This window comes from Danio rerio, chromosome 3 (assembly GCF_052040795.2).
Source record: "Danio rerio strain M-AB ecotype USA chromosome 3, GRCz13ab, whole genome shotgun sequence".
Taxonomy (NCBI): domain Eukaryota; kingdom Metazoa; phylum Chordata; class Actinopteri; order Cypriniformes; family Danionidae; genus Danio; species Danio rerio.
In genome coordinates, this window is record NC_141023.1 from 57,626,452 (window position 1) to 57,646,811 (window position 20,360).

At 39.1% G+C, this 20,360-nt stretch overlaps 1 long non-coding RNA gene across 1 annotated transcript; it reads left to right on the plus strand.

Annotated features, from left to right (window-relative positions):
* The first annotated feature begins 412 nt into the window (after positions 1–412).
* Positions 413–3,328, plus strand: LOC147846077 (uncharacterized). The gene is made up of 2 exons (XR_015481327.1): positions 413–736; positions 2,925–3,328. It is a non-coding gene; the product is annotated as an uncharacterized LOC147846077 (long non-coding RNA).
* The last annotated feature ends 17,032 nt before the right edge of the window (positions 3,329–20,360 follow it).

A 20,360-nucleotide genomic window follows, 5' to 3' on the forward strand; every position in this document is an offset into this window, starting at 1 on the left:
CGGGCGAAATAAGATTGAATTTGGGCTTCTCACTTCCAATGTAGCAATGGCCGAATTTAAGGTAGTGCTTATCCGCCGGTCACAGACTACCTCGCTCTCGTTCGGCTCGTGTCTGCGCCCGCTGTGAGGGATAGCAGTAAATCGTTAGTTGTGAGACTGCCATAAATTGCTGACTCACGTAAAGAGATGGTGCCCAATTACACAGCAGGACTACCTGGCACTCCACTTCTAATTGAACTGCTATTTGAGCTTTTCAAAGTAATTTGTTATTTCAAAGATTCCTTTTTTTTTTTTTTTTGCTCGCCTGCCTGCCTGCCTTTTAAAAAAAAAAAAAGCATACAAAGCAAGCCTGAGCCGAGAAGCGAGAAAGGAGCTTATACCGACAAGTAGATTTTACAGCCCAAATTAAGTTCTTGCTCATGTTGGCAGCGGCTCAGGCGCACAGTAATATTTGCTTCCTGTTTGTGCCCTTGCAGAAGTTTTCCATCACATGGTCTGCAAGGCTTAGAGGTCCCCGATTGCATGTGAAGTGCAACCAGCGAGCCATGCGCTGCTAAGTATAATTACTCAGACCGGCTACGGCACAAGACAACAAACCCATTTTGCGAGAAAATGGAGATTCTAAATGGAGGACCAAGATGGACATCCAAATGGAGGGTAATAGAGCAGATGGGCTATGATGGGATTTGGAGTGTAGCAACGACAACAACAACAACAACAGGAGGTAGAACAACAGGTTTGTAAAGCAAGTGTAAGGGAGCGATGCAATGCAAGAGTGGGTTTTTCTCAGCAACTTAACTAGTTAAATTATATTAAATGTTGATGTTCACTGCTATTATTTGAATGACTATGAGGGTTTCCTGAAAGTGCAAATATTTAAAGATTAACATTTGCACTGAAAAAAATTATAGATTTTTGCTGCTTGTTCAAATTATGTATTTAATATAAGCTAAAACAACACAATTTTTGGGATTTCTTTGGGGACATCAAGTGTGTGAGGGAGCCGTAGGTGAAGACATGGAGGCGGAATGAATCCAAAAGCTGGAGGTTTATTTAAACAAACAGCTATCATCAAACAAAGGCAGAATGTAGATCATAAACCAGGCAACGACAAGCAAACAAAGAGGCAGTCCGAAAAAGCAAACAAGGCAGAGTCCAAAATCCAAAAAAACAGTAGTCAAAAGGGCAGGCAAAAAGGTCATAACACAATGGCAGAAACAGTAGTAGGAAAACGCTTAGTAGGCAGTGAAACTGGCAATACTTCTTAAAGAACAGACATAAGCTGTGTGCTTATATTTGGTGGCTACCAGGAAGTACCACCGAGGATGTACCCAGTCAATATTCGGGAGAGAGCTCCCTCTGATGGGCGGATGAATGGTAAGCTGCCATATTTGTTACAAAGTGTTTTAGGTTCAATCTTATTAAATTTGTCAAAATAATTAAGTAAATAATAACACATTCATTCATTAATTTTTATGCGGCTTAACCCTGTAATGTAAAGGGGACGCTGACAAGGGAGGTGTGGATCCAAATGTAAGTTTATTATGCAGAGAATGGTCAGGGGCAAGCAGATTTAAATAGGCAATCCAGACTTGTGGTCATAAAAATGGTGGGTGGTCAAAAAACAGACAGCGAGCAACATAAAGAAACATGGCAAGACAAGGAAAACGCATCAAACAAGACTCAGCACTGATACACTTGTGTGCGGTTTAAATAGGTGTACCAGAAAGACCAGGGAGATTATTATGATACTAAATTACTTATATTGATGAGTATTATGTGACAAAGCATAGGATCTGGAGCATAGGATAGATTCTTTGGCGAAGACCCCAACCGTAGCTTGGTTTGGGAGCTTTTAGATCCAATTACGTCTGCTGAGGACGAAGGCAGGCGCGGAGCCTTCCCACCTGGACAGGGCCAACCTGGTGGTGGTGGTGGGAAGGACGGTGGGTGAACGTCTGCGTCGGTGCCTGCAATCAAATGAATGAAATGAATAGACAGCTTATATTCCTTGTGTCTCTTGGCTATTGGTTGGAACTGATTATGATCAGTGACATGGCATTAGGTATTCCTTGTGTCTTGTGGCTATTGGTTGGAACTGATTGTGATGAGTAATGTGGCATTAGGTATTCCTAGTAGAACTACCGCTACAAGCTACATTCCTTGTTATCAGTCTTTGAGTGGCTCCCAACTGTGTGAGTGTTATCAGTTGTGATCCGAAACAGATGTGTGTGTGTGGTGCATGACTGGATCTATAGTCCATCTAACAGCAGATTTGTAGCTCTTTAGCAAGCTGTGATTTTACCAGCAATCCACAAGAATAGGATCGCTGGTGATTGGGACAAGTTCCTTATTTATCAGGAATTGTTACAGCGGAATGAACTGCCAACTATGGGAGGGCTGGGTAAAATGTAACACAAAATTTTATGGTATTTACTCAGGGTTAACCATGGCATGCTTCCAAGGTTTTCACCGAGGTGTCGTCAGACGTCTTCCTGCCAGTTATGGAAAAAGTTCAGAAAAATTTGTTGAGAAACAGTCAATATTTTTTTATAAAAAATAAAAAAAAACGGTGAAAGTAAGAACGTAAAATCTTACTTTGTTGCGATTACTATCTTCTAGGCTAAAAGATGGAACCATTTTGAAAGATGTAAGAAACACTCTGCCTGCCTGCTAGTTTTGTGGAAAACACGACACATTGGGGTTAGTTGTAACAGAGTGTTACAAATAAGCCACACACTGTTGGCCACCAATTAAACTAACAGAATAATTGTTAAATTTTGAGTTTAATGTTGAGAATTTAAATAGTTTTTTATAGAAAATATAGTTTTTATATAAAAATATTTTATTGCTAGTAATGCAAGTAAATACATTGTATAATATGTATAATAACGCATATTAATATAAATGCGTTTATCCAATAGATAGATGAACATGGCCAATTTAGTGGATGTCTTAGGACTGTGGGGGAAACCGGAGCACCCGGAGGAAACCCACGCCAACACGGAGAACATGCAAACTCCACACAGAAATGCCAACTGGCTCAGCTGGGATTCGAACCAGAAACCTTCTTGCTGTAAGGCAACAGTGCTAACCACTGAGCAACCATGCTGCCTGTGTTGGGACAACATTAATGAATTGTGTGGAATTGTAACAGTGTGTATTAATGAAATATTTTTAAACATTTTGATGCCAGGACCTCCAAATACATTGTCACAATAAAATGTACTAAACCTTTTCGGGCTGTAAAAGCTTGTCAGTGGATCTGTAGTCGTGGGTTGTTTAACATTTGGTATGTTTGAACTGATTAAAATGAACTTTTGTGTGATTGCTCTGTTTTTGCAGTGAATTTAAATATGTGAAACCTTGATGCACACCAATCAAGTGAACTGAGACTGCTGAAAAGAGGAGTCTTGAACTCTGGTGTGGTTCAACTGAAACACAAACACATTTTTTAAGGTCTTACAAGGCCATAAACAGGACAGAATGTTCACGTATAGTGTGATTCTGGAATACCAGGTACATTTTGCCTCTCCAAGATTAATCTATAGTAGTTTTTAAAAGAGCAAAAACTTTAGCCATTAAGTTTTAAATAATAGCATCAAGTTAGTTCTAACAATAATGGTTGGGTGTATATTTAGGGACTTTTTTGCTTAAAAATATTAACTTAAAAACTTCCACTACACCCTTTTGTCACTGTCTCCGCATCCTAAATTCTACAATCAGCTTCAATTATCAAGAAAAAAATTCTGTCTGATATGTTTCCTTTTTGTGTGTGTTAACTCTATTAATATAAATAAACATTTGCATAATACATTTTTTGTAGTCTTTAGAATTTCTGTTATGTGCGACCACCATTATCTTCGTAGCTGGTTATAAACATAAAAACATTGCATATAACAGAGTACACACATTAATAGGAACTATACAAACAATCTTAGCATAACAGGAGCAATACAATGCAACAGTAGGGTGCTCTCAGTTGCTCTAGTTAAGTAAACAACACAAGAAAGGTGCAACAGTCTTACAACTATATAGTTTTTATAGTCATTATTCATTTGTTTAAATTATTTTAAACTCATTTAATGAAAATGGTGAGCACAATGTTTACAGTACACAGCTCTGGTGGCTCTTGGAGGTCATACAGCTCTGGGGGCACTGGGAAGTCACATGTCTCTAGCAACCACACCTGGAACTTCAATAAATGCAATAAATTTCCGAATAAATCGCGGGAGTGGTCGGTAACGGGTTTAATTTGGGACGGGAGCGGGCTGTCTAGCAATTTCGCGGATATTGCTTTGCGAATGAGAGAGAGAAAGCTTTGCCTGTGTGTGTGTGCTTGGTGCTTGTGTGTGTGTATGTTAGTGTGCGCGCGCGAATGAGAGAGAGAGAGAGAGAGAGAGAGAGAGAGAGAGAGAAAAAATACACTCGGGCCAGTTCCGGCTAGATTCTCGCCTGCAGGAGGCTTACCACTCGGCCTGGCTTCGGCTGCCGGACTCGGGCTGGATGCTTGTGAACTCACTGCCCGATTCCGGCTCGAATCAATCAGGCCAGATGCGGCGGCCATAAGCGAGCCGACGCTGCCGCATCCGCGCTGGAATCGGCCCGAGAGTAATGTGCGCTGCGGCCCGGAGCTGGATTCAGTATTTATATACCTTTATATAAAACCTTTTGGTATTACATTGGTACTTGATACATGGTATTACAACCCTTTGAGTTAATATAACAGCAAACGCCTGTGTGTCTGCTTGTGTGTGTGTGTGTGTGTGTGTGTGTGTGTGTGTGTGTGTGTTAGTGCACGCGCGCGTATGAGAGAGAGAGCTTTGTCTGTGTGTGTGTGCTTGGTGCTATGTGTGTGCGTGTTTATACAGACAGCTTGGCTGTCTGGACTGTATAGCTGAGTGATTTTCGGTTTTGTTCTCCCCCGCTCTTTAGCGGGATCGGGCGGAAAACGGGGCGGATCGGGCAGCGGGCCAACAAATTCTTAATATAAGCGGGAGCGGTCGGGTTTGGGCTAAAACCTGGCGGGTTTTAAAATTTAATTTAATTCAAAATTTAGTCCCGCGCAGATCTCTACTCTGGTCATTCGAGGGACTCAGGTGGCGGCTCTGGTGTTTCAAGAGATTTGGGAGAATCTGGCGCCTGCATTCAAGGGATTTGGGAGGATCTGGCACCTGCCATTCAAGGGATTTGGGAGGATCTGGTGCCCCTGGCCATTTGGGAAAATTCATCAGGGTCTGGCTCCCCTGGCTATTTTGGGAATTCGGGAGGACCTGGCATCCACCATTCGAGGGATTTGGGAGGATCTGGTGCCCCTGGCCATTTGGGAAAATTCATCAGGGTCTGGCTCCCCTGGCTATTTTGGGAATTCGGGAGGACCTGGCATCCACCATTCGAGGAATTTGGGAGGATCTGGTCCCCGCCTTTCAGGTGATTTGGGAGGATATGGCATCTGCCACACGAGGGATTCGGGAGGTTCTGGCACCCACCATAAAGGGGATTCGGGAGCATCTGGCACCCGCCATTCAAAGGAATAGGCAGGATCAGGCGCTCGGCATTTTGGAGATTCAGGAGGATCTGGCAGCCGCCATTCAGGAAATTCAAAGGGATCTGGTGCCCTCTCTGGGGACTTAGAAAGGGGATCTGGGAACTCTGGCAGTGATGGAGGATCTGGCAGCTCTGGAGGTGGTGGTGGCACCTCTGGCAGAAACAGCTCTGGTGGTTGCACCAGCTCTGGCAACTCAGGTGGTGGCATACATGCCAACACTCCCATTTTTACCAGGAGTGTCCTGTATTTTAGTTTTACCAGCCTCTATAAAGTCTCTGAATGGTACTGGACACAGATGCCCTGTTGCCAGCGGGTCTTGCTGTCTATTGAAATAAAAACAATAATAATAATTGGCAAATACAGCAAGATAAATAATGCTGTAAGTATAAATACAGTATTTTTACTGGAAAACTTCTGCCAGTATATTACTGTAGATTCTAAAGGAAATAGGTAATAGTGTATTAGTACATCATTATTAATGCACAGTTATTGTGAAGTGTTGACAATGTAACCAACATGAAATAAATGAAATAAATATTACCACCACTTTGCTCCACTGGCTTTTATCAACCTGAAAACATCAAAAACAATCAGCTAAACAATACATATTTATAGGTTTGGGTTGTGTCTATTGCTGGAACAACTGAGAAAGATCTGCTGTCATCGTACACCACAAGACTGACCTTTGGAGGCCAAATCAATGACGCCTTCTAGAGTCTGTTTTGACACATGATAGTGCAGTGCTGCACAGACAAAAAGAGACACTTAAACCATCAGCGTGTGTGTTTAGTAAGCTACACTACATGTTATGTGATAATAAAGATATTTGTTGCCTGGAGGCTACATTAATAGAGAATGAACAGCAGCATGTTGAGAGGTTGTGAGCACGCTAACATCAGTACTACATCAATTAAGCGGTTTAACAGTGGGAATGAAATATGCACATGTCTGGTCCAAACATTTAACGTTGCAAGTGTTACCATTTATTTGCATCAGTTTGTATCCAGCTGGTCACATCTATGCATTTGCTAGCCAAAAAATTTGCACATTTAAGGCTATAGTGACATGAAAAGCTAATTGATTTGTCCATGCACCTGGTTTCCATTCTTTCATGAACACCAAGGACAAGCATTCAACAACTTTCAAAGCACCTTTTTATGTTATATCAAGCATAATAAAGACAACAAATATGCCAGTCTGGAAAGTAAAGAGCTTCAGCACCAGAGTCTGTCAAGGCATATGTGACCTTTACATGGCATATGACCTTTTTAAAGTTCAGAGAGGGCCGAAAGTTTTAGAGAAGAGATAAAGTTGCATCTTTCCTTATCCAGGTTTATGCATTTCATACTGGTTTTTATGTTTTGTTCTTCCTTACATTTATACTTATTTATTTAATAATTGTCATGAAACTGGAATCATTGGGTTGGAATAGAGCCTGAGAAGTGCAAAAACTCCCAACCCTTTTAAAATTGTCTGATTATTGTTACGTAATAGAACGTATTCATTATTTGTTTGTTTATTTTATATATATAAATATTATGTATATATAGATTTGTGTTTTGTATATGCATTTGGAGCTGATGTTGTGTTGTGCGCTGTGGAGCATGCGCAGCTTTCTTTCTCTCTCTCTCCCCCTCCCTCTAGAGCTGCGCTTGATTGCGGTCCAGCCGTGTTGCGTGTGGGAGCGTATATAAGCTGGAGGAGAGGAACAATGGAGAGATCTTGCTGCTCGGTGCAGGTCGCAAATCTCCGTCGTCGTCGTCGTCGCTGCTGTTGTTCCGAGCGTCTCCTATCTCCTGCCCCAAACTGTTGGTTCACTTGGTGTGAATTGATTGATTTCTGTTACTGACAATTTAATTATTTTCTAAAACGGCTCTGTTAAATCTGAATCTATTGGCTTTTCTGATTAAATATTTATATATATTATTTCTGGTTAGAAACAGAAGCGGTAAGTTGGGAATCGCCATTTACTTTAAAACGTTTTCTCCTGGTTTGTGGTAGCAAGGGAGAAAGGGAAGTTTGCTGTAATTTTATTTGGGGGGTACTTTTATTTGAGCAGGTAAGTTAGAATTATTTCCCCGCAAGTTAGCTGTCTTTTTGTTTATTATTTTGGCCTGGATTCCCTTCCGAAGAGATGCTTCTATCTTTGTTGTCTAAGTAAATAATAAATATTGTTACTACTTGATCAGCGTTGTGATTATTGTGAGTTGGGACAGGAGAAGGGGAAAACCCTAAATTGAGTACTTTGTTTTTTTTTACACTTGTTATTGTTCCCACCAACCCTAGACTAGTCGGGACGTAACAATTGGGGGCTCATCCGCTCGTTAATACGATATAGTTTATTCTTTCAAATTTGCTTGGCTGTTTTTGAACTTTTTGGTAGGGGAGGAGTTTAAGTAAACTTAAAATGGATTTTGATCTAATTAAGTTTTCTCTCTTGTCTACGCTAGAGGAATTTGATAGGTGTAGAAAAAAAGATTTAACTCTAATAGCGGAGTTTTTTAACTTGACAGTGTCAAAAGAACAAAAAAAGCAGGTTATAAAAGTATATATATATATATATATTAATATATTAATGTTTAAACCAGGGGTCACCAATCTCGGTCCTAGAGGGCCAGTGTCCCTGCAGGGTTTAGCTCCAACTTGCCTCAACACACCTGCCTGGTTGTCTCAAGTATGCCTAGTAAGACCTTGATTAACTTGTTCAGGTGTGTTTGATTAGGGTTGGAGCAAAAATCTGCAGGACACCTACCCTCCAGGAACAAGTTTGGTGACCACTGGTTTAAACAAAAAATTGAACCTATTCTCTACCTAATAGATGCATTTTAATAAGTTAAAGATTGGCACTGCCCCAATTACCGACTGTTTTAACCATATAATCAATATTTTGCACTACTACGCTGTAGACCTCACTCATTGGAACTAGCCACCAGGCCAGAACCAATCCTTTTTCTGGTTACATTCACAGTCTCATCTGGAAATCTGAAGAAATGCAAGCCAGCCAACAGCAACATCAAGTATTCAATGACATCAACAAGTGGAGGATGGATGATGTTCGATCAATACAAGTTTTTGACGGTGCATTATGTTTTGTGATAAGAGAGATGAAAAATAGACAAGTTGTAAATTGAAAATGTGAAAGTTCAGAGAAAAGCCAAATCTGTCATGACTGACAACCCCTTACAAAAATGTCCTTTGGTAAACCTGTGGTACATACATTTACCACATAACGAATGAGCTGAGCAAAATTTGACAGGGTTACCACAGCATAGTACAGTACACATCTTTTGAACTGCATCTCAATCATCACAAATACTGCAGAAGACCTATTGGAACACGCATGGACAAGTATCTCAAGAATTTACCATAAGCAGTAAGCTTTTTTTAAAAACAAAATCTATTGGAAAAATACTACATAAATGTTAAAGTAACACAACACACATTGCCACAACCATATTACAGTAATATCTCATACAGTACAATGAAATCATGTGGTAAAATATACCATAAAAACAACCTACACTACCTTATAAAAGTCTTGTCGCAAATCCAAGTTTTAGGAACAACAAATAATAACTTGACCTCTAGTTTGTGGCTTATATGAAAGGCAAAGCCTCAAGATTAAGCTTATTTTACCAAAATAAAATGATAATGTCTTGATTTTTAATTATTCATTTAGAACAGTAAGGTCTATCTTTGCTTTGACAAAAGTCCTATCACTTAACATAAATAATGCACAGTATAAAGTCATGGTGCAGTGGAAACGAATTAATATTGTGTATGACTCCCATGGGCTTGGAGGACTGCATCCTCACATCTCTGCAATGACTCAAATAACTTATTAATAAAGTAATCTGGGTTGGCAAAGAAAGCGTTCTTGCAGGACTCCCAGAGTTCATCAAGATTCTTTGGATTCATCCTCAATGCCTCCTCCATCTTCCAGATGTGTTCAATAATGTTCATGCCTGGTGACAGGGCTGTCCAATCCTGGAGCACATTGACCTTTCAGGAACTTTGATGTGGAGGCTGAAGTATGAGAAAGAGCGCTATTCTGCTGAAGAATTTCCCCTTTCTTGTGGTTTGTAATGTAACTGGCAGCACAAATGTCTTGATCTGAAGATCTCTCACATCCTCCATACTGAATGTAACCTCAAACAATGATTTTACCTTCACCAAACATGACTGAATACTGTGAGAATCATGGGTCCTTTCAGGTTCCAATAGGTCTTCTGTAGCATTTGTGATGACTGGGAGACAGTTCAACAGTTGATTCATCAAAAAAAAAAAAACTACCTTCTGCCACTTTTTCAAATGATCAATAAGAAGTTATTATTTGTTGCTCTTATAACTGTGATCGATGACAAGACTTGTGTCAGGTAGTGTAGGTCTACACAATTACCAGTAGTCTTATGTGGCACTTCTGATGTTTTATCATATGAATCTTTCAATAGTGTCTGGATGCAGCCTTTGAGATGCAAGCTGAGATTGCATCACTCAGCGTTGCAATGTCAGACATAATGCACTCAATGGAGTGAGTGATGTCCCTGTGACGGGTAGGGTTAGGTGAGCACATTGGATGCAGCTCAGATTGCACTGCACCAAGTATTTAGCCAGACCCCTCTTGAATCGTTTTGTAAGGTAACTCAAATGATTTTCTAGGTTATCATTTTCAGTGCAGTATGCATAACTATGCATTGACACGATTAAAAAAAAACATTCCTGGATGTTATGCACTGAAAGTGCTCTGTAGTTTTTGGTGTTTTTTCCCCTCTTTCCCTCGTCTTGTTATCTTTTGTTCTGATTTCTTTTCTCACCTAGGTCTTTGCTGATTTGATCATATATAGTGCTTTTGGACATAAATAGAAACAAACCAGAACAGAAACATTTTCACTTCAGCTCAGTACTTTTAACAATACACTGTTCCAGTATTTTTCACAAAGCTACTTACAACAGTCGAGTACAATATTCTCTTACCCTCCTCAGCAAGCAAGATAAAGGCCAGAACGCTGAGGAAAAACCTCTTTTGAAAGATACAACAAAAGCACAAACCATTCATGAATGTAAACAGACTTTGAAAGCAAGGACAGAGGAACACTTGCAAATATAGATATATTTCTCGCAAAATTAAGTGTGGATGTTTTGGAATTCAATAAAGTAACATATTCACATTCTTGCTAGCCAGAAAAAAGTGAAGTTTGTTTATAAACTAATTTTGAGAGGATCACATGCTTATGATTGCTTGCAGCCGGCCCCGCATTATTCAATTTATGAATCACCAATCAGATGATTCCTAAGACACTATAAGTACCCCAAGTTCCATATGACCGACATCTTCGTTTTGAAGAATCCACCCTACTTCTCCTCCTTTTCTTGATGGGTGACACGGTGGCCCAGTGCTTATCACTGTTGCTTCACAGCAAGAACGTCACTGGTTCTAGTCCTTACCAAGCCAGCAGACGTTCCTGTGCAGCGTTTACACGTTCTCCCCGTGCTCACGTGGGTTTTCCCCAGGTTCTCGGGTTTAGTCCAACCGTCAAAAAAACATGCAACCTAAGTTAATTGACTAATCCAAAATGGCATTATAGACATGCTCCTAGTAAATGGTTAAGAGCAATTAAGTTAAGGTTAAGTAATTCTGTTAAGAGCAATCACTGTCTATTCATTAGCTACAACAGCAGGGAAGTTCTCGAGATCTACCTGAGCTCAAACTCCCCCCTCGCCTTGCTAACGGGAGGGAGCCCCGGGCTCGAGGATCTCATGAGCTCAGGGCTGTCTCCCGGGACAGCATGCCAAACAAGTTTTATAAACACTCATCAGCTAAATGTGAACTCTTGAAATAAATAAATATATATATATATATATATATATATATATATATATATATATATATATATATATATATATATACATATATATATATATACATAAGCACAAAAAAATCTACTCTAACGCAATAAATGCAGTGAAGATCATGGTTAAGTAAATTTGGTTTATATTTGAATGATTTAAAAAATGTATCATTTTTTTTCTATCAAATTTTGTGTTGAAATCCCAACAATTCCTTTGGGGTCTTCAGAAAATACTTGCTTCAAAGTGTTAGAATAGATACTAAACTAAATAAAGAAATAAAAAGACATCCAGTGTCAAAAAAATAAGTCTCAGAAGGCGCCATTTTATCAGTCAAATCACAAATGCAACATAATAAATGGGGATAAATTGGACAGAGCCGATTCACACAGAGAAACAGAGGCATTGCTGTGATTTAAAAAGGGAATTTCACCTGGCAACCTTAATATGAAACTCATTTCTGTCTGCGTTCTGGTGTAGTTTGTCTGCAGAGACAATATTTGTACAAAGTTTGCACATGCTAAAAGCTTTCTGCATGTTATAATTCACATCACAGAAGATGTGTTTTTTTATAGTTTCCCTCCGAGAAGTAATTCCACGTGTTGTTATTGTGCTGTAAGCTTCATTTATAAGCTTTGCTTCTCAGGTCAGAGCTCTGTCCAGAGGGGTTTCTCTGAGGGACTCCCTGTCCACACTTTACCAACACAACATCTTCTGTTGAGGTGAACTACAGGAACTTTGTGTCTAATCAAGGAAAAAAAAAATTTTCCCCCCTCATGGTGGGTAAGTGAGCAGTGATGCTTGCAAAAATAGTGAAAAATCAATAGCATGACAGACTTATTGATCATGGTTGTAAACTGTCACCTCTAAAACTCAAACATCAACCGTAAAGCTTGCATTGTATGTCTTGAGGTTGTCATTTCTATTTATGATGGCATATTTATAAAAAGTAGGAGCATCCCAAATCCCATACTTATGCACTATTTCACACCATTTTGTAGTTAAGTTGTGTAAGTAGTGCATTCACACTGAAATCTACCTAGATGATGTTAAAATGAAGTGTGGATTGATAGATACTTAATGCACTCAATGATTGAAGCTTTGCTCATGTAGCGGAGGGGGTGGAGCTTTCAAGCACTGATGTTGGATTATTTATTTTGAACTGTTAAAGTAAAATTTTCATACAAGAATGATTAATCCTCCTCCGGTGAATGCGGTTATATTCATGGTAGGTATTATTTGGTAGCTTGGACATTTATTTCACTAATTTGGCAACCGACAAACATCATCTGGAAAATGGTTTGAATTTCTGCTTAGTAAAAAACGTTGTGTTCTATTAGGGACGACACTACATGCTGCTGATTTTCATATGCTGTGCTGCAATTTTGAGTGATGACATCACAGCAAGGCCAGGTTCTCCCCACTCCCAATCATCACAATCATGCCGACCACAGTCACCTGCTTTCTAATTACCCCGCTCTTTCACGGCATTCCCCCTACTCTATAAAACCAGTCACCCCGATTCACTCAGTGGCTGTTTCTCAATTCTAAGAATGCTGAAAATGAACATATGTTCTTGTGGAGACCGTTCTTGTGGAGAACTCATCCTGTGAGAAATAGGATACTGCGTTCTTCCTGATGGTCACATGACCTTCACGCATATTTAACGTAAAATTATTTAAACTTCACAGCATTCATACAGCGATTTATTGTATTCCCCTTTTCACAATATATACTATGCTTAAAGACCTAACTAATATACTTTTCACAATGCAAATAAAACAAATTTCAATACGAATTTCAGTGAACAAACACCCTTAATTTGTTAATGGCTATATAAAGATTTCCATGTCCAAGTTACTTTCACAGTTCAATTTAGTGAAACTCCAGAGATAAATAAGCTATATCTCTGAACTTTAATAACAAATCTATATGAAAGGCTGCACTTCCCATCTTCTTTATTCAGCCGCAATGACTTCTGACACTTCAAGAGCGGCTGTTGCTTTTAAATCTGTATTGACACATTGATATTTGATGATATTAAAAACACATCTGAGAACTTTCACATGTCCACCATTCTTACAGTTCTGAGTTTTGGAACTGAACTTTTACGGTACGGCTTTTACGACTGCACTCGTCTCATGTTAGTGTATCAAAGTTACTTTAATTACCTTGTTGTTCCCCTGTGATCTCCATTATCTTTCCTTTCTAGTGTGGCTTCTCCTGGTTTTGTGTCTGGTCATTGTGGTCTCCTGTATCCATATCCATTCTCCTGTCATCTCCATGTCATCTCAACCGCTCTTGTCATGCATCTCCTGTTATATGCTGCTATCCTTTTGAATAAACAGTCCATACTTACCATCATTGTCAGGGCACTTCTGTGACAATAAGTATTAGCAACTTTAACACAAGTTACTTAATAATTAAGCATTTGAAAAGATCCTAGAATTAACTAATTATTTGCTTTATTTTCTATTTCCATCTGGGGATACTCATCCTAAAGCCTCTAGAGATTATGCAGAACTATTGATGTGATTTAAGACCTATGAAAAAATGATGCCAAGGTATCTCTAATCTTGGATCAGGCCGTATCCTGAACTGATGCTTTGGCACTCATGGAGGAGTGGAGAGCATGAGATTGATTGAGAGCATGAGATTGATTGAGAGCATGAGATTGATCTCAACCGCTCTTGTCATGCATCTCCTGTTATATACTGCTATCCTATTGAATAAACTGTCCATACTTACCATCATTGTCAGGGCACTTCTGTGACAATAAGTATTAGCAACTTTAACACAAGTTACTTAATAATTAAGCATTTGAAAAGATCCTAGAATTAACTAATTATTTGCTTTATTTTCTATTTCCATCTGGGGATACTCATCCTAAAGCCTCTAGAGATTATGCAGAACTATTGATGTGATTTAAGACCTATGAAAAAATGATGCCAAGGTATCTCTAATCTTGGATCAGGCCGCATCCTGAACTGATGCTTTGGCACTCATGGAGGAGTGGAGAGCATGAGATTGATTGAGAGCATGAGATTGATTGAGAGCATGAGATTGATCTCAACCGCTCTTGTCATGCATCTCCTGTTATATACTGCTATCCTATTGAATAAACTGTCCATACTTACCATCATTGTCAGGGCACTTCTGTGACAATAAGTATTAGCAACTTTAACACAAGTTACTTAATAATTAAGCATTTGAAAAGATCCTAGAATTAACTAATTATTTGCTTTATTTTCTATTTCCATCTGGGGATACTCATCCTAAAGCCTCTAGAGATTATGCAGAACTATTGATGTGATTTAAGACCTATGAAAAAATGATGCCAAGGTATCTCTAATCTTGGATCAGGCCGCATCCTGAACTGATGCTTTGGCACTCATGGAGGAGTGGAGAGCATGAGATTGATTGAGAGCATGAGATTGATTGAGAGCATGAGATTGATCTCAACCGCTCTTGTCATGCATCTCCTGTTATATACTGCTATCCTATTAAATAAACTGTCCATACTTACCATCATTGTCAGGGCACTTCTGTGACAATAAGTATTAGCAACTTTAACACAAGTTACTTAATAATTAAGCATTTGAAAAGATCCTAATATTAACTAATTATTTGCTTTATTTTCTATTTCCATCTGGGGATACTCATCCCAAAGCCTCTAGAGATTATGCAGAACTATTGATGTGATTTAAGACCTATGAAAAAATGATGCCAAGGTATCTCTAATCTTGGATCAGGCCGTATCCTGAACTGATGCTTTGGCACTCATGGAGGAGTGGAGAGCATGAGATTGATTCCTGAAAGACCACAATGACAGACGAGTCTTTGATCCCGTGGGACAGTATGATCACTCGCTGGTGACCTACTCACAGCTGCAATACTCCACGATGGACATCCAGCATTCTCCAGAAAGTTTGGCAAGAGAAGAAACGGCCGTGCCCTTCTGAGCCTGGTTTCTCTGTTTTTTTTTTTTTTTTTTGTTTTTTTTCTTCACTTTTGTCAATTGGTGAAGTTTTATTCCTTACCACTGTCGCTATTGGTTTGCTTTGTTTGGGACTTGTGGAGCTGTGCATCGATAGATTTGCTCTTCAGTGTTTGGACTGTCAGCAGTGAAATTTAAATCACACTGAACTAAACAAAACTGAATTTCAGCTCTGAAAACTGGACTGACACAGTTTCAGTTTACTAGAAACTCTATGTGAAGCTGTTTTGAATTGAATTAGAATACATGATGGTTTCACAAATGCAGAATGTAGTATCAAGTTTGAAAGCTTCTTTTCAAGAGTTTACACTTAGCTGATGATTGATTATAAGCATGTTTGGCATGCTGTCCTGGAAAAGAGCCCTGAGCTCAAAAGGTCTTTGAGCCCTGGGCTACCTCCAGTTTGAAGGGCGAGAGGGGTGCCTTGAGCTCAGGTAGATCTCGACAACTCCCCCCTTGATAAGAGCTGATGACTAAAATGAATACTATGAAGAGATGTGCTGCAGGATGAGGGATTGACTGTAGTGCTAAATTTAGATTGATCATTTCACTTGTTGTGCATGTTTTTGGAATGTGGGAGGAAACCGGAGGACCCGAGGAAAACCCACGCGAGCACGGGAAGAACATGCAAACTACACACCGAAACGACCGCCGGCCTGTTGAAGGACTAGAACTGACGTTCTTGCTGTGAGGCAACAGTGCTAACCATGCCGCCCTTTGGAGGGAAAGGTGAAGAGGTAGGGGTGGAAGGGGCATTCTTCAAATCAAAGATGATCGAAGTGAAAAAACCCTGGCTCTTTAAGGTGGGTTAAGAATGACCTGATTGGTGGATCATACATGCTAATGCAGAACCAGCCGTGTTCAATCATAATAAAGTGATCGTCTCGAAATTAGTTTATGAATAATCTTCAATTAAAATGAAGAAAAATGTTTTCGAAATACATTCATTGAGCGAAAAGATGCAAAATTATTGGGTTTATAGTTTTGGGTGATCAATAAAATTTACTGTATGGGATTTCTTGTAATTTTGTAATGATTGAAACTAAAAAGTTACATCTTACAATTTTGCTTGTCAGGAAAATGCATCTTGCTTATTTTGACAAAAATATAAACTAAAATCTTGATGTTCTGCCTATAATGGTCTACCAGAAAAACTCACATAAACCCCGAAAATCGAATGTGCTTCGTTTTCCGTTTCCCATTCTGAGAAAATAGAGCAAATTCAGCTACTTTGAAGAGCTTCTTTCACACCTGCGAAACCAGCTGTATTCCTCTATTCAGTGGCCAGAAATTTAATATAGAGGAAAGAAAAGGTGGAACAGACATTTTCATAAAGTACTTAGTAATTTCCTGACCTCTCTGCACTATCCTGTCCTCTCTCAGTCCCAAGGGCGGGAAAAGAGATTGAAGAGCAGATTTCAATCATACTGTCCATGCGCGTGTGTATGTGTGTGTGTAGGCAGTGAAAGAGATTGTCCAGGGGATAGTGGAATTGCAAAAAAAAGAAAAAAAAAACAGACTTTTGATAATCAATGAAGAAATTGATTAAATAAGATTTGAATATAAATGCCAGAGAAGACAGATGGGTGATCAGGGTGAATTAAACCACACGGACATGACATTTACTTCACACAAGTGAATTTTGCAAAGTGTGTGCTTATCAATGCAGCATTTACTCACCACAGATTTCCACACCGATAGCCACAGCAACGACCTTAGTTTGACAAAGACCATTTCGGGGAAAGGGTTTTCAGACTGAATAGTTGAAAATTGCAAGTCTCAAGAAAAGTACCATAAAAAGGTGTATTGAAAGGCTCTTGGAACCACTCAATAGTTCTGGGAGACAAACAGACCAAACTTAAAGATATTTTCTTGCAGTTTTTCTCTGTGGGTACAGCAAGCCGTTGACCTCAAAAATCTTTAAGCAGAAATTGCATTAAATGCATTTACACTGCATCAGTATCAGCAAACAACACATATCAGTTTAAATGGATGCATGCAAATGTCACGTATTTATCCAGTAGTCTCTTTTAATTTTTTAATTGTTCATAAGGTACTGTGACAATAATAAAGACTCGTTCATCAATTTATACACTTTAGAGTTTAAATAAAAACCAGAGTTATTTATAATTAATAATTTGTATTACTTTTCCTTGCACAATGCTATATTAACAAGAGAGTGTCTTATTGGTGATTTGTCAAGCTTACTCATCTGCATGGAGCACACATCCTACAGTTATGTAATGTATTGTGTATTAGCTTTAGTAAAAAGATGGGTAATTAATCTTGTTTAGAACTAAGAGAGTTTGTCTGAGCCTTGTACGTTATCAGAAAGGCCATTATAGAGTTTAGGAACCATATATGAGAAGGCTCGACCTCCTTTAGTGGACTTTGCTTTTACGGGTACTACCTGAAGGCCTAAGTTTTGAGATCTTAAAGAGGAGATTGGATTGTAGTGAGATAGAAGGTTGGACTGTTGAAATATATTAGCTGTAACGCTAACACAGTGAGCTCACAATGGTAGTATTTAATTTTTATGAAGTTAGTATTTAATATTATCAGCAAAGTTTGATTGTGAAGTCTAGTAATCAAATGTAAATAAAATCTTTGTAGAGCAGGCGAGCTGAGCTACAGCTACACTCGGATAGAGAGCAACAGGGAAAAAAATAGACTTTTTAAAGCATTATTTGGAAGCTAGACTTTTTAAAGCTTTATTGGTAAGAAGCTATATTTTATAATCAATACAGAACTTAACAGGCAGTCAGTGTATGGACAATACAATTGGGCTGAAATGATCATATTTTATGAATTTGATAAGAACTCTGGCAGCTGTATTTTGTACTAACTGAAGTTAATAATAGAGCAGAGGGTTCCAAACTCGATCCAGTCTGGAGGGCCGGTGTCCTGCTGACTTTAGCTCCAACTTGCTTCACCACACCAGCCAGGAAGTTTCTAGTATATCTAGGATGAGCTTGATTACCTGGTTCAGGTGTGTTTAAATAGGGTTGGAGCTAAACTCTCCAGGACACTGGCCCTCCAGCACTGAGTTTAAACAATCCTGTAATAGAGGATGTGAACGGAGCACTACAGTAATCTAGTGGTCATAAAAGCATGAACTAGCTTTTCTGCATTTGAGCTAGATAGCATGCGTCTTAGCTTAGCGATTAAATAAGCCTGTTTTATTTCATAGGATATATGGTTTTCAAAAGTTAAGTTGCTGTCTAATGCAACACCCTTTTATTTGTAGAACTAATACTAACATTGTATTCGTCTAATTGCAGGTTGAGTCAAGTTGAAACTCTTTTACCATAGTGCATGATTTTACAGCAAGTCACCTATTTTACCCCTTTTTCAAGATTTAAGAAACAAGTCTCCAGAACGTGTCTAATCAAGAATGATCATAAAATAGTCCACAGGTACAAGTTCCATCAACCACGGTTCATTAAAAAAGTCATAACCAAGTCAGTTATGTCAACCAGTATGTTTTGATTGGAGATTTGTTTTTTTACAACACATTTGTTTGGGTAAAAGCTGGGCTCACCTAACTTATTCCTGAAGGGTTGTTGTCCTGCAGAGTTTAGTTCAACACACATGAACAAACTTATCAAGCTCTTACTATGTAAACTCGAAACTTCCTGGCAGGTGTGTTGAGCTAAATTCTGCAGGGACACAGAAGAAGAATGGTGACCCCTGGGTTAAAGGGTTAGTTCACCCAAAAATGAAGATTGCGTTATTAATTACTCACCTTCATGTCATTCCAAACCCCTGAGACCTTCAATCATCTTTGGAACACAAATAAAGATATTTTAGATGAAATGCTAGAGCTCTCTGATCCTCCATTTACAGCATCAGTTTAAAGTACATGCATCTTCGGCCATTCATTTATTCATTTTTTTTTTCTGCTTATTCCCTTTATTAATCTAGGGTCGCAACAGCGGAATGAACCACCAACTAATCCAGCATGTTTTACACGCCAAATGCCCTTCCAGCTGCAATCCATTAAGCCTACCCAATTCACCTATATCACATGTTTTTTGACTTGCCCATGCGAACACAGGGAGAACATGCAAACTCCACATAGAAATGTCAACTGACCAAGCCAAGGTTCAAACTAGCAACCTTCTTGCTGTGAGGCAAACGTGCTCTCTGCTGCTCCACCGTGCAGCCCATCTTCGTCATTTAATCCTAATTTTATGTACCTAAAGCAACACTTTTGTGTGCACATTAAAAAAAGATGATCTGCTACAACAGTTTCTTCTTTTCAGCAGCAGTTTGAAGAGGGGAAGTATGCCCGGCATACACCAGTATCTATCAGCAGTAGGGATGCCACGGTTCTCAATATAATATTGAGTCACACGATACAACCTCCACAGTTCAATACGCGTAAATAATTTATGTGCGTTTTACATCTCCTCGAATTGACTGTGTTTGCCCATAAGTCCATGAGCTAAGGAAACTCCTCCCCATGAGTAAATATCCAATCACTTGATCATCATTCCACACTTTAACATTGCGAGCTGTGGTGAAGTGAGGCTGAGGCAACAGTACGATGAAGCGCCGGCGAAGTGAGGCAACACTACAAGGAAGCGCCGGCAAAGTGAGGCAACAGTACTAGGAAGCGCCGGCGAAGTGAGGCAACAGTACGAGAAATCTGCGGTGTGAGGACATTTCGGTTTTGCTGGTAAGTATAATGCTAATAAAAGAAAAAATGGTGAACAAAAAATAACTGTGTGCAAGCATTTTTACATGCATAACCATTAGGGATGTAACGGTATCAGAATTTCACGGTACGGTAATACCTCGGTATGAATGTCACGGTACAGTATTTATTGAATCATTTACAGGAAAAAACAAAACTTATGAAAATACTCCAAAAAAGTGCCAAAAGTGTCAATGACATACAAATTAGCCATCTATCTGTAAGCTTTGAAACAGGAACTTCAATTTTAATAACAAAAAAATATGAAA